The sequence below is a fragment of the Toxorhynchites rutilus genome, chromosome 3 (genome assembly GCF_029784135.1).
Source record: "Toxorhynchites rutilus septentrionalis strain SRP chromosome 3, ASM2978413v1, whole genome shotgun sequence".
Classification (NCBI taxonomy): domain Eukaryota; kingdom Metazoa; phylum Arthropoda; class Insecta; order Diptera; family Culicidae; genus Toxorhynchites; species Toxorhynchites rutilus.
Window position 1 is genome coordinate 30,505,542 of NC_073746.1, and position 12,722 is coordinate 30,518,263.

At 41.7% G+C, this 12,722-nt stretch overlaps 1 protein-coding gene and 1 long non-coding RNA gene across 3 annotated transcripts in view; one reads left to right on the plus strand and one right to left on the minus strand.

The window, feature by feature from the left end:
* Nucleotides 1–4,301: 4,301 nt before the first annotated feature.
* LOC129773133 (uncharacterized) lies at nucleotides 4,302–4,960 on the minus strand. The gene is made up of 2 exons (XR_008742664.1): nucleotides 4,768–4,960; nucleotides 4,302–4,710 (listed from the first exon to the last, which is right to left on the minus strand). It is a non-coding gene; the product is annotated as an uncharacterized LOC129773133 (long non-coding RNA).
* Nucleotides 4,961–6,379: 1,419 nt separating this feature from the next.
* Nucleotides 6,380–12,722, plus strand: part of LOC129775144 (uncharacterized) — a 378,096-nt gene continuing 371,753 nt past the window's right edge. Inside the window, exon 1 of one of the 2 annotated variants that reach the window (XM_055779483.1) lies at nucleotides 6,380–7,435. The gene's annotated coding sequence lies outside the window, so the exon portion shown is untranslated. The remainder of the gene's footprint in view (nucleotides 7,436–12,722) is intronic. The other variant, XM_055779484.1, reaches the window with a different exon arrangement.

Consider the following 12,722-nt stretch of genomic DNA (forward strand, 5'->3'; position numbering starts at 1 on the left):
ACGGTTGTCATCGTAAAGTGATCCCCATGCTGTTCCATGGGAGTTGAAATCACCTAAGATTAACCGCGGCTCCGGCATTGCCTCGATAGTATCAAAGAACTGATGGCGGCCTACCGTAGTTCTGGGAGGGATATATATCGAAGCAATGCAGAGTTCTTTGCCATTGATTTGTGTCTGGCAAGCAACAACTTTAATGCCTATCATCGATGGGAGAGTGACTCTATAGAAGGAGTGACATTTTTTAATCCCCAATAGTACGCCACCAAACGAGTCATTTCGATCGAGGCGAATAATGTTGAAATCGTGGAAATTCAGCTCGTCGGCTGAAGAAAGCAATGTTTCACACAGGGAAAATACATCACAGTTAGAGTTATGAACTAAAAATTTAAATTGATCTAGTTTAGGGATGATGCTTCTGCAATTCCACTGTATTCTTCTTCTTCAATGGCACTAACGTTCCTAGAGGAACTTCGCCGTCTCAACGTAGTATTACTTGCGTCATTTTTATTAGTAATTAGTTGAGATTTCTATGCCAAATAACACGCCTTGAATGCATTCTGAGTGGCAAGCTCTAGAATACGCGTGATCACAGTGCCAGTCGGAGGAAATTTCTTTGACGAAAAATTCCCCCGACCAAAACGGGAATCGAATCCGAACACCCGGCATGTTAGTTATGACGCTAACCACTCGGCCAAGGGAGCACAATTCCACTGTATTACAGTGGTCAATTCCTTGACCTCTTGCACTGAATCAGGCATCGAGGGAAATGAACGCTGCTAAAAAGGCACATTTTTCTTTCAAGAATGTTCTCACTACCGGAAGCAAACATAATACTATGCTTTTAAGAGAGTCATTAATATTCAAAGCATTCAAAATGTTATCCACCAGGTCAGAAAGCGCAAACAGGCCAGGTTGTGATTGTTGCTTTGACCGCGAAAAAGGAACAGACGTATTGGGTGTTGTTCCGGAACGTGCTGAGGACCCCTGGTTAGTAGAAGAACCGTGTAAACCAGGAGGTACTTGCTTCGGTCTATTTTCAGCACGTTCGGTTCGAAGTTTCAATCCAACTTGGAAATTTCGGACTTCTTACTGGGGAGTGATGGAAAAGTAGTAATTTTCCTTTTCCTGATGGCACCCTGCGATGTACCAGAACTTCCCGCATTGGGAGCGTCAGCGACAGGCTCGTCGTTCTGCAGGAAGAGTAAGGATTGTCCTGCGTCGTTGGCACGGAATTCTTAAGCATTTCTGCATAAGTTCGTTTTGAAAATTCCTTTAAGGAACGCTTGATTTTTTCCCCTTTTTGTATGTACACCGGGCATTGAGAAAGATCATGGGGGGCCCCGTCGCAATGAAGACACTTGCGCTCTTTTGCGCAAGAAGTCCCATCATGACTCTCTCCACAATCTGCGCAACGCTTTTTGTTGCAACAGTAGACGGCCGTGTGACCAAGTTGCTTGCAGTTGTAGCAACTCATTACCCGGGGTACAAACAATCGAACAGGTAAACGAAGCGCATCTATCGAAACGAAGTTTGGAAGGGCGGAGCCCTCAAAGGTTACTCGAAAAGAATTTGTCGAACTGAGAACTCTCTTATTATTTATAATAGATACGGATTTCAGTTGGTCGCATGCAAGAATCTTCACAGTTTTAAGCGAAGAGTTCTTGAAGCGACCGACTCCATCCTTGAGTATATCATTTCGGGTCAAACCCTTTTCGGTGATTACGCCGTCGATTTCTACGTTACGACAGGGCACGTATACGCGATACTCAATCGCAAAGAGATCGCAACGGGTTATATCATTTGCTTGGGTCCGGCTGGAGACGACAACTCGTAATTTGTCTGGCCCCATCCGAGTAATCTCGGTAACATCTGAGAAGTTTTTTGTCAGCTCTTTAGATATGCGAATAACATTGAGGGGTTTGGATTTTCGCCTAAAGTACACAATGAATGGGCCTTTGGAGCCCTCAGGGTATACTTTTTGACGAAAATCCAGTTTTTCTTCATCCTCCTCATCATCAGAAATTACGTTTTCTATTCCAATTTCTACTTCACCTTCCGGTTCTTCAGGGGGTTCCGTATCAGAGATATACGTTGGCGTCGTTGCGGGATCCTCCCCGCCTTCAGCCATAGTAATAAATTTCGTCAACTGTTCGATATGAACAGAATTTATTGGTAATAAAAAAAATTAAAAAATTAATATAATAAGATAAACTTCTATTTTAGTTACAGTAGAAAATTATAGTTATTCAAACTAATTTTTATTAAATTAAATTCATAAATGAAAAAAGTTCCAACAAATGTTCAAGTGCAATATATATATGAACCCTAATGCCAATGCTTGATGATTACGTAAACACCCAGCGAAACAATGGTATTTGTTATGCACAGAAAGTGGAAGAAATGATAGAAAGGAGAAAAAAAAAGAAATAAACTTCTACTTGCCGCTGCGGTGTGACGTATGTGATCTGTTGAATGGATCCTCAGTGTCTCGATCGTACACCACTTATTTGGTTAAGATTCACCACGCTTGCAAGCGCGCCGGATGAAAAAAACACAATAGAATCGATGTGAAAAAACACCTCTTTCGGATCGACTGAAGAATGCGTCCGATAAGCTTGCAAGTGAGCGAACGAATCCCAAGTTTCTATAGGCCCATTTATACGTTGCTAGTAGCTGACTTGACAATGAGCAGCTACTGACCCGGTGGACTCGCTTGACAATTGGTTGACTCGCCTTGTCCGTTCACACAGTGTGAGCTGCTGGCGAGAAACTAGATACTACGGCACGGGTTTACCAGGGATGCCAGGCGACTTTTCAAATGTCCATCAAATAGTCAGAAACAGCAATCAGGTCCGAATTTGTCAAATGATTGGTCCAAAATCGACTTCTTTATTGGCAGTTTTCATCTTAGGTTTTCAGTTGAATGTATCATCACACAATTTTATAGCAAAACAAACGCTGATCGTGTTTAAAAATACATACTTTGTGCTGAATTTCTTTGAACTGAAGGTACTATCCGAAAAAGCAGAAAGAGAAAAGGATTCGGGCCAGGAATTAGATGCAAAGAAAAGGAGCAACAAATACAATATTGAAGGAACTCTACGATGAGGATCCCCGAGATTACAGAGCAGTGTTGATAATAACACCTGAACAAGTGAAAAAACTGTTGGATTTAATTGCTCCACGAATACAACGCCAAGATACAGTCATGAGGGATGCTGTACCTGCAAGAGTTAAATTAGAAATGACATTGATGTGCCTTTGTTTTGGAATATCGTTGGGATTGTTGTCGATATTTTTTAGAATCTCGAAAACATCCATAGCTCAGATAATTCCGAAAGGATGTGATGTTATAAATGGTAGTCTAAAAGATTTTTTTTTTTAATTTTATTTATTTTGTGAAATGAAAATGATAGTCGATTTGCAGGTGCAATAAATACGCTTCAAAAATTTTAATAATGAATGAAAATGTACTTTTTTAAATCGAATATGTATTCTGTTTCTTAGAACAATACTTTTTTTTGTAAGTTGTGATCTGATAATGATTCTATATTAGAGATTCTCAAGAAAACTATCTCAAAAAGAAAGCGTGCCCCGCCAGCGTGCAAAACGAAATAACAATTATTTCGTTTAGAAACTATGAGGGTTTTATTTGTTTTTCCAATAATTTTCAAGTCTATAAATATCTTCACATATTTTCAAATATCTTAAAAATAGAGACATTTCATTACATTTGGCATCACTGATTCGAACGCTAAATTCTGTTTTTGACGTTGTGAAGCATGCAAGTGCGAGTAAATTCAAAAAACTTTGAAGTAGCTCGCACGCCGGATCACACATGACAATAACTGGCATGATGTGTTCACACGGTGTGAGTAGCTGCACTGCAGTAACTGACTAGACCGACTCGTATGCTTACTCGCACCGTCTGAACCCGGCTTATAGCTAATCAGATTGGAACGTTTTGTGCGCTGAGTTATTCACGAAATAAAAAGTTGATGAAGAGTAATCGATCAAATCACTTACACCCCTTGCATTCTAAGCCCCTCATATATACCCACATTCCGTTTTGCCTGCCAAGATCGGGTCGATGAAATGTCAACAATCGACCTCAAATGCTGCCTCCTTGCAATCGAGTTATCGACCTTTCATATGCATTCATCGAACAACTTGACGCCACTTTTTCGCCAACATGTGCAAGTCGTCGACCTGCTTGCAGCGCTGCTTCCAGCACTGCTTGCTGCTTGTTTGTATTGGTTTGTTATTAAAATGAAATGAAATATTAAAAGGAAAATACATAATCAATTTTAGTCATTTTATTACTCGAAAAATACGTATTACAAAACAATATGTGTTTGTGATATACAAATAACCACAATACAGCGAAATTTTTAAATCCGAGGTTTCCGGATTGACGATTCGAGTCCAGCTGAGCTCGTTGATAAATACCTCCTGCGTTGATAGTTTTTATTTTCTTGATACACATTTGTGCCCGAGGATTCGATTCTGCTGTTGCCGCTTTTGTTGCTGTCCCCGGCATGGGTTTGGAGGATACTGCTGATTGGAATTGCAGATGTTGTTGGCTCCTGTGACAACGGTGAAAATCTGCACTGTTGTTCTTGTTGTTTGGCGACTGGTAATGGGGGAAATCACCTTCCGGCTAGTTTCTATTGATGGCTATAGAAAAGCCAGATGTTTTCACATCATAGTCTGAAAGAAAATGAAATAATTAATGAAAGAAAAAGCGATAACAGTTTCCTTACTCACCAGTTATATGGTCCATTTGTTTTTGTTTGAGATGACAGTTTAGCGGACTACCAGTGATACCATTTGGTTTTTTAATTATTCCGTATTTTCGACCAATGAACTATACACTCTTAGGAAAAATTGGTATATATGACGATTTTTGGGTAAATATTACCAATGATTAGTTGATTTTTGCGATATGAATTAAGTGCGCTACACATACAACATCACCGTCATCGTCCCGTCAAATATTCTCTTGGACTAATTCTGCCGACGTCACAATTTCCGGTGATGATGTATGTGAATGTTACCATACGATTTCCATGGGAGAATATTTGACATTTCATTCCTTCACGTTGACTTCACAGTGACGGGACGTTGTATGTGCGCTTTATTCGTACATATTAGGCGATAACATTAGTAAACAAATGTAAAACCAGCCAGTATAACAGTAATTTTTGAACTATTGTATGCAATTTTAGTCATTTGTTGAACTATCTAAATGCGGTATAAACCACATTACAATGCACATTAACTCGAGGCATGGCCATTGCAGCGTCCAACATCTGATCCTGCATCGATTGAGTTTGATTCTCGGCTACAAATACAGAATGGTTACTACAAACAGCTACGATAGACTACATCAAAGAGCCAGTTCTATGCCCCTTTTCAAAATTGAGTTGAAGCGCAGCGTCAGTGGAAACGGAACCTTCGTTTTGACGATTTCGAAAACATCCAATTGATCGAACCACCGATCACAATCGTCGGAAAATAGTTCATGAAGTTGCCCTTGACCAAATCCGACAATATAGCGGTGGAATTAGAGCTCAACTAGGCTCGTTTTAGTGTCTCGAATTACCCAGATTCCTCATTATTGAAGTAATGTCTTCACTTTCTCCCGCAACAGATGAGCATGGATCATTATTTGGCTGTCCAATATGTATCAATGTTGATTAAAGAACATAAATTGAATTAATTTTCAAGAACGTCACTCACCTGTCTGGGTAAATTCAACCTTTTTCTGTGGAGAAACAATATCGAAAAGTAGTTCTGCTCAACTCAATTATCAGCTAGACAATTAGGTTAATAATGTTCTGTTTACATTTCTTTCACGGTTTCCAGCAATGACAATCGTCAAAATTACCGATACCGCTTAGTAAAATGTACCAATCATTGGCAGGGATGTATATTGCATCTAACATTGATTTTACATACAGTTGATTTATTATTTACAGAAAATATGTACATTCTACTAATGTTTGCCTCACCAAAGATTTGGCATATTTTAGTAATCTGTTTTCTGGGTGTAGGCAAGACGGAGAAGTCACAGCATTTCGGCCAATGTTAGGTCGATATTTTGTTCGTCGACTGGATTGTGGGTATTCTCACCAGTTTACATCCATTTTCGCGTGAATAAATCCATCTATAGCTATATATCTCCCTAATGTAAACGCGCCATTCGATTCAAATGAGTCCTAATTGTTGCGTACAATATTTCTTCGAATTCGAGCCATTCAGCCCGGGTCACATCGATTGCTCGATCAGCTTCAAACGTCAAAACTCGAAACAAGAGAAAAAACACGGAAAAAATCGTTCGACGACGCACCGCAGTCGACGGTCGGTTCGCGAGCAGCAGTGTTTTCAGTTACCTTCTGTCAATCGTTTGAGATGTGTGTGCTTTTGCGTGAAAGTGAAGAGAAATAGAGAAAAGAAAACTCTCTGTGTAGATATCCGCAGACTGCTGCTGACTGGTTCAGTCAGTCGTTTTTATTTGATAAAACAAAATAACTCTAGTTTTTGTTGTGTGTGGTGAGTGAAGAACAAAAGGTTCTAAATTAGAAAGCATTGTCGCAGTCGGATTGCATCCGGTTGCAGTGGACTGAGAAGACTGAGATTCCGAGATTTGTTGAACTTTTCTGTAGTATCAGAACTTATCGCGGCTGGAATAGGTATATGTTCGGTGCCAGTGCCAGCCGAATTCGCGTTGACGGTGGGAAGGAAAAATCAATCACACGGTGGGGGAGCTTTTTCCGCAGAAAAGATAACACAAAGTGAGCTTAGTTCTTCGTTTTCTGGTTGTTTTCGAAGGAGTTTGTGACCGTGGGAATGGAAGCTGTCGGGTGAAACGTATGTGTGTGTGTGTTCGTGGGGAGGCTAGATAACGGAAGGATGGTCAAAGTTGTTTGCGGCAGTGCCAAGAGTTCTCGAGAGTGGCAACAGCATCCTAGTAAGGAGCATTATTCAGACGCAGAAGTTAGCCAGCGCAGCTCGCATTGCTGCAGGTGTAGAATTTGCATACTGAAGAGTGCTTCTGTTGTACGTGTTGAAGAAGAAGAAGAGTCAAGATAAAAAAGGGCTATATGTTTATATAAGCGCTCGGTTTTCTTTCTGATAATGTTTTGAATGAGAATCGAAAGTTGTGTCCTGTTTAGTCAACTGTGCTAAATGAAGAGCGAGGTAACTTGTGAGGTTCAACGTTCGGTCGAAGCTGCAGCAAGTTTAACAGTCTCATCTGTTGAGAATCCAATTAGACTGCTGACGGTGTGCTGTGTTCACCGGAATTCTTACCTGTGGAAGTAAGAATGAGCTGAAGAAAGGTGGAGATCCATCGCCAACAAGCCAACGAACGCACACTACCCTGGCGAGTGCCGAAGACTTCACAGCAACACACAATTACTCAACGAAACAGGTAGAGAGGAGATTGCTCTTTTTTCATATTTACATCTTAGTTCTTAGTTGCACAAGTGGTAATAATGTTTGTAAGGTGGATTATGTGGCCGCCTGACGAAGTATACGCCGCTGATGCATTCTGTGGTTTTTCGGTTATCCTCTTTTAGTCGATTTCATTGTTTCATTGTTCTCCAGGCTATCTATTGTGCCTTTAAAACGACGTCTTTCTTAGAGTTATACATCACCGAACCAAACTACGGATCAATTTCTGGAAGAGAATGTATTACGCTATCTTCTATCTCAAAATACTATTCCAATTTCCTTCTTTCATGTTTTTGAGCTATTGACCCATTCCAGCGTGACGTGACAAAGGGTTGACTCACTAAGAACAAGTTTTTTCTCGTTTTCATGTATAAATCCGATTTGCAAGAAGTAAACGATGTCAAAGTATAATTCAGAAAATTTCCTACGAGAATCATAGTTTGGAGAATATTTCATACAGCGCTTGTTCGCTAACGAATTCCTCTCGTTAACTGGGCCAATTATTCATGTATTTAATCAAGGAATGATAATTTTTCCAGCACGAATCCATTTCTAAGACAGGGTTTGCCAAGTTGAATAACTCTTCTTAAATGCAGTTTTATTTACATTCGTTTTGATACATATACAATATTCTTACAGACTAAGTGAGACCTTGTGGTTTTCATCTTCATTTAAGTTATATACTACTAATTAGTGAATTTGAAAATAAAATTATAAAATAAACTTGTTTGTCAAATGTTCAGACATTTAGTGTTTCAAAGTATTAATTATTAATAAAATAAAATAATAAAAGAGCTACCTACTTAACCTAACTTAACCTACTATTTACAAATTTGTATTTACAAATTTTGTATTATTACATGTTCAGAAGTTGAGCACCTCTCTCGATATTTCTGGATATAGCGTGTAAATTTTACCTCTTGGGTATCCAGGGAGGCCCTCTCATGCACCTCACTTGTTCTCGTCCAGGGTGGCAGATCCAAAATCATTTTTAAAGGGTGTGTCACATCAAATTGCATCACGGAAAAAACGCTGTAGAAATTCGCCCAGTAGACCGATCCTTTTGAAAATTTTAGACAGTAAAATAAAAACTATTAAACAACTTTTGGCATTTTCTTTTTATTCATACTTCGAGCCCAAGCCCGTATACTCGCACTTTCCTCTTTACCCCGTCCATAAGGTTCTGTACAACGTCAGGTTGTAGTTTTTTTTGAACAGAAATCCATTTTCTCTTGAAGTCCGCCTCCGATTTGACAACTTTTGGGTTCTTTCGGAGTGCCTGCTTCATAATCGCCCAATATTTCTCTATTGGGCGAAGCTCCGGCGCGTTGGGCGGGTTCATTTCCTTTGGCACGAAGGTGACCCCGTTGGCTTCGTACCACTCCAACACGTCCTGAATAGTGGCACGAAGCGAGATCCGGCCAGAAGATGGTCGGGCCCTCGTGCTGCTTCAATAGTGGTAGTAAGCGGTAACCTTAAGGTAAACCTGCCCGTTTACCGTGCCGGTCATCACGAAGGGGGCGCTCCGCTTTCCGCAAGAGCAGATCGCTTGCCACACCATGTACTTTTTGGCAAACTTGGATAGTTTCTGCTTGCGAATCTCCTCCGGAACGCTGTTTTTTCCGTGATGCAATTTGATGTGACACACCCTTTAAGATCTTATTTTGAACGCGCTGGAGTCTCAATCTGTGTGTTGCAGCGCAGCTCTTCCAAACGGGGACCGCGTATTCAATCATTGGGTAGATTACCTGTTTGTAGACAGCCAACTGATTCTTCAAGTTCAGTTTCGAATTTCTGCATATAAGAGGATACAGAGACTGGATGAGTATGTTACACTTATTAATTATTTTATTAACATGAGACCTGAAGATCAGTTGCCTGTCCAATGTAAGTCCTAGGTAAACTACATCTTCGGACCACTGAATGATGGAGTCGCCAAGCCGAATTCTACAATCATCAGCCGGGACAAGTTTTGGCGATTTTGAATGTGGATACAAAATAGCCTGGGTCTTCGCCACATTAACAACAATTTTCCAACTCGTGAAGTAATCAGCTAAAGCATCCAGGCCTCTTTGCAGCTTACGGATGAGTGCACGTAAAACACGACCTTCGTACATGATAGCAGTATCATCCGCGAATTGAGACAAGACACCACCACCTGGAAGAGGTGGGATGTCCGATGTATATATATATTGTACAGAATAGGCCCAAGGATGCTTCCTTGAGGCACTCCTGCGGGGATATCGAAGGTTTGAGAAAAAGTGTTATGCAAAGACACCTGGAATGCTCTGTTGGAAAGGTAGCTTCGAAGGATTTTTATTAGGTACATTGGAAAATTGTGTTGATGTAGTGTGCACCAGACCATCGTGCCACACATTGTCAAATGCTTTTTCAATATCCAAGAGCGCCATTGCTGTCGTCTTGGACACCGACTTGTTCCGCTGAATTAAGTTGGTAACTCGCGAGAGTTGATGGATGGTGGACCTTCCTTTACGGATCCCAAACTGTTCTTCCAGGAAGACACCATTCTCATTAGTGAAGAAAAGAATTCGGCTTTGTATCGATTTCTCAAACAGCTTAGAAAGGGCAGAGAGTAAGCTGATGGGTCGATAACTTTTAGGAAGGGTCTTTCCCCGGCTTCAGGACTGGGATAACTTTAGCTAACTTCCACACTGAAGGGAAGTAGCAAAGCTCCCAGCATTTGTTAAATATATTAGCTACAAAAGCAAAAGAGCCTCGACTCAAGTGCTTGAGCTCGATGTTGAAAGTACTATCTAAGCCGGGGGCCTTCATGTTTTTGGATCTAGAAACAAAACCCATCAGTTCACTCGCTGTGATCTTTTCTTCCTCAGGAACTAAGCTGTCTGAAAGATCAACAATGGCAACTCCCTCAGCAACTAAACGTTCATATGGACTGACGATGTTTCGTCCCAAATTATGTGTCAACACAAATTGTTGTCCCAGCGCGTTCACTTTCTCTATGGGTGTTATCAAAAGACGATCCTCGCATGAACCCCCAGACGAGACCAGTGGAGGAATGGGCTTGGGCTTCTTCTTCAAAATTTTGGTCATGGACCAGAAAGGTTTTGAATGTGGTGTGATTTGTCTTAATTTTTCCTTAAAGTCCCTGTTCCGAAGATCTTGGATCCTCACCTGGATTACCCTGGTGAGGCGATTGGACATGGTCTTTTTAACCCGGTCACCAGTTCTTTGATATGGACGTCGGAAGATATTTCGCAGACGCATGAGATGTTTAGTGGTGCTGTCTATTTCGAGAGAGGTACTCACCTTATGTTGATGCACCGGTGCCGCACTGTCGCGAGCAATGCTGATCGCCCGCTGGAGGGATTCCAGCGCCTGATCGATCTCCTCTGCTGAATTTAAAGGATGCTCAGAGTTGATGTTCTCGTCTACGATCCTTTGGAACTCAACCCAGTTGGCACGGTGATAGTTCCGCCGTGGTTGACTTGTCACCGTATCAGCAGAAGCACTCAGTTTCAGTATCACTGGATAATGATCAGATGATAGCTCCTCAAAAACGACAGGATCTTCGGAGAAAGAAAATCCAGAATGGAATGAACTCCAGATTTAGTCTTAAGTTGCCCCACATCTCATGCCGAGCATTCAGATCACCTGCGATAATATAGTTTGCCCGCCGCCGAGTTAGCTTGGCCAAGTCGTTTCGTAGCAGAGTGGCTGTACCATCCCTCATGTTCACTTGCTTAGGGCAGTACGCCGCGACGATGGTGATTGACCCAAGCGATGTGCGAATCTCTATACCGAAGGCTTCTATAATTTTCAGATGGATGCTCGGCAGCAGGCGACAGTCAATATTACGTCTCACAGCAACAGCCACACCTCCTCTATCTGCACTGGTTCTATCAAGTCTCACGAGTCGAAAATCCGGAAGATGGATGCTAATTTCCGGTTTGAGATGTGTCTCTGTGATGACTGCAACATCAATCTCCCTATTGTTGAGAAAGTCAAGTAGCTCGATGTGCTTACTCCTCAGCGAGCAAGCGTTCCAGTTTACAATACTGACAGCTTCACGGAGCATATTTGTTGATCAAAGAATTTGCTGCTTGTGGCTATTCTGTTTTTGTTTTACAGGTGCGCATTATAGTTATAACCTCTGTGACGAGCATTAGTAACTCCTGCGTAGTGAACACAGAGCTGTCGGAGGATGTGCCAGACGTAACATCTGCGTATGATAATCGTGGGGCGGAGAACCATGGTATCGGCTGGATGGCAGCAGCTGCGAGGCGGGGCTGGGCTGAACGGCGCTGAAGATCGGTTTGTTGGACGAAATTAGCAGGAGTGGCTGTTCTGGAGCGCTGATTGATTAGAGGAAGTGGTGCCAAATTAGGGACCTGCTGGCGATGCTGGAGAGCGGGATACTCAGCTTCTGATATAACCGGTGGGGAGCGACCGTTCCGCTTGCGTCCGGGCTGGTTCGATGTTGTCGCTTTTTGACGGATGGAAATAAATTCAGCCCGCTTAGGGCAGGTTCGATCTGAGGCGCGATGTTCGCCACCACAGTTAGCACACTTCGAAATGCTGTCATCATTTGAGCCACAGGACGCAGTGCTATGATTCCCAGCACATTTTCCACAGCGAGGATGCATGTTGCAGTTTTTGGTACCGTGCCCGAACCTTTGACACTTCGTGCACAGTGTGACGTCTCGGTGCTGGGGACGATACAACTCCCATGACACAAATACTCGAAACAAATCGCGAATGTTCTTGAGTGCACTGATGTTGGTGGTGCCTTTGGTGAAGTGCACTAAGTACAGCTGGTCTCTGAAGTTGTTGGTGTTTTCTCTTGGCCGGCGAGTCATCGAGTAGACATTAATCGGTGCCAATCCAAGATTGGATAACTCAGTCTTAACATCTTCCGTGCTGCAAGGAGGCAGTCCACGCAGAACCACCTTCAGTGGTTTCGTTGATTTTTTTTTTTTTTTAATTATAAATTATTTTGTTTATTTCAATTCATATAAAATATTATTTACAGTAATAAAAATTCAACTTTCACATCTTAAATAGAATGAAAGTGCACCAACATCGATTCTGTTATTAGTTCCATTAACATAATTGATGTATAGTATTAGAATTTTCAAGATTTGACTACGTTTGTTTGGTCTGATGTTCAGCAGCGCAGGTCTCATTAATTCCTCGAATGACAGTCGTTGCCATCCGTCGAGTATTTCTGTTATTCTCAATTGTATGTATGCCCAGGCAGGTGCTACGCGAGGACAGTCACTAAT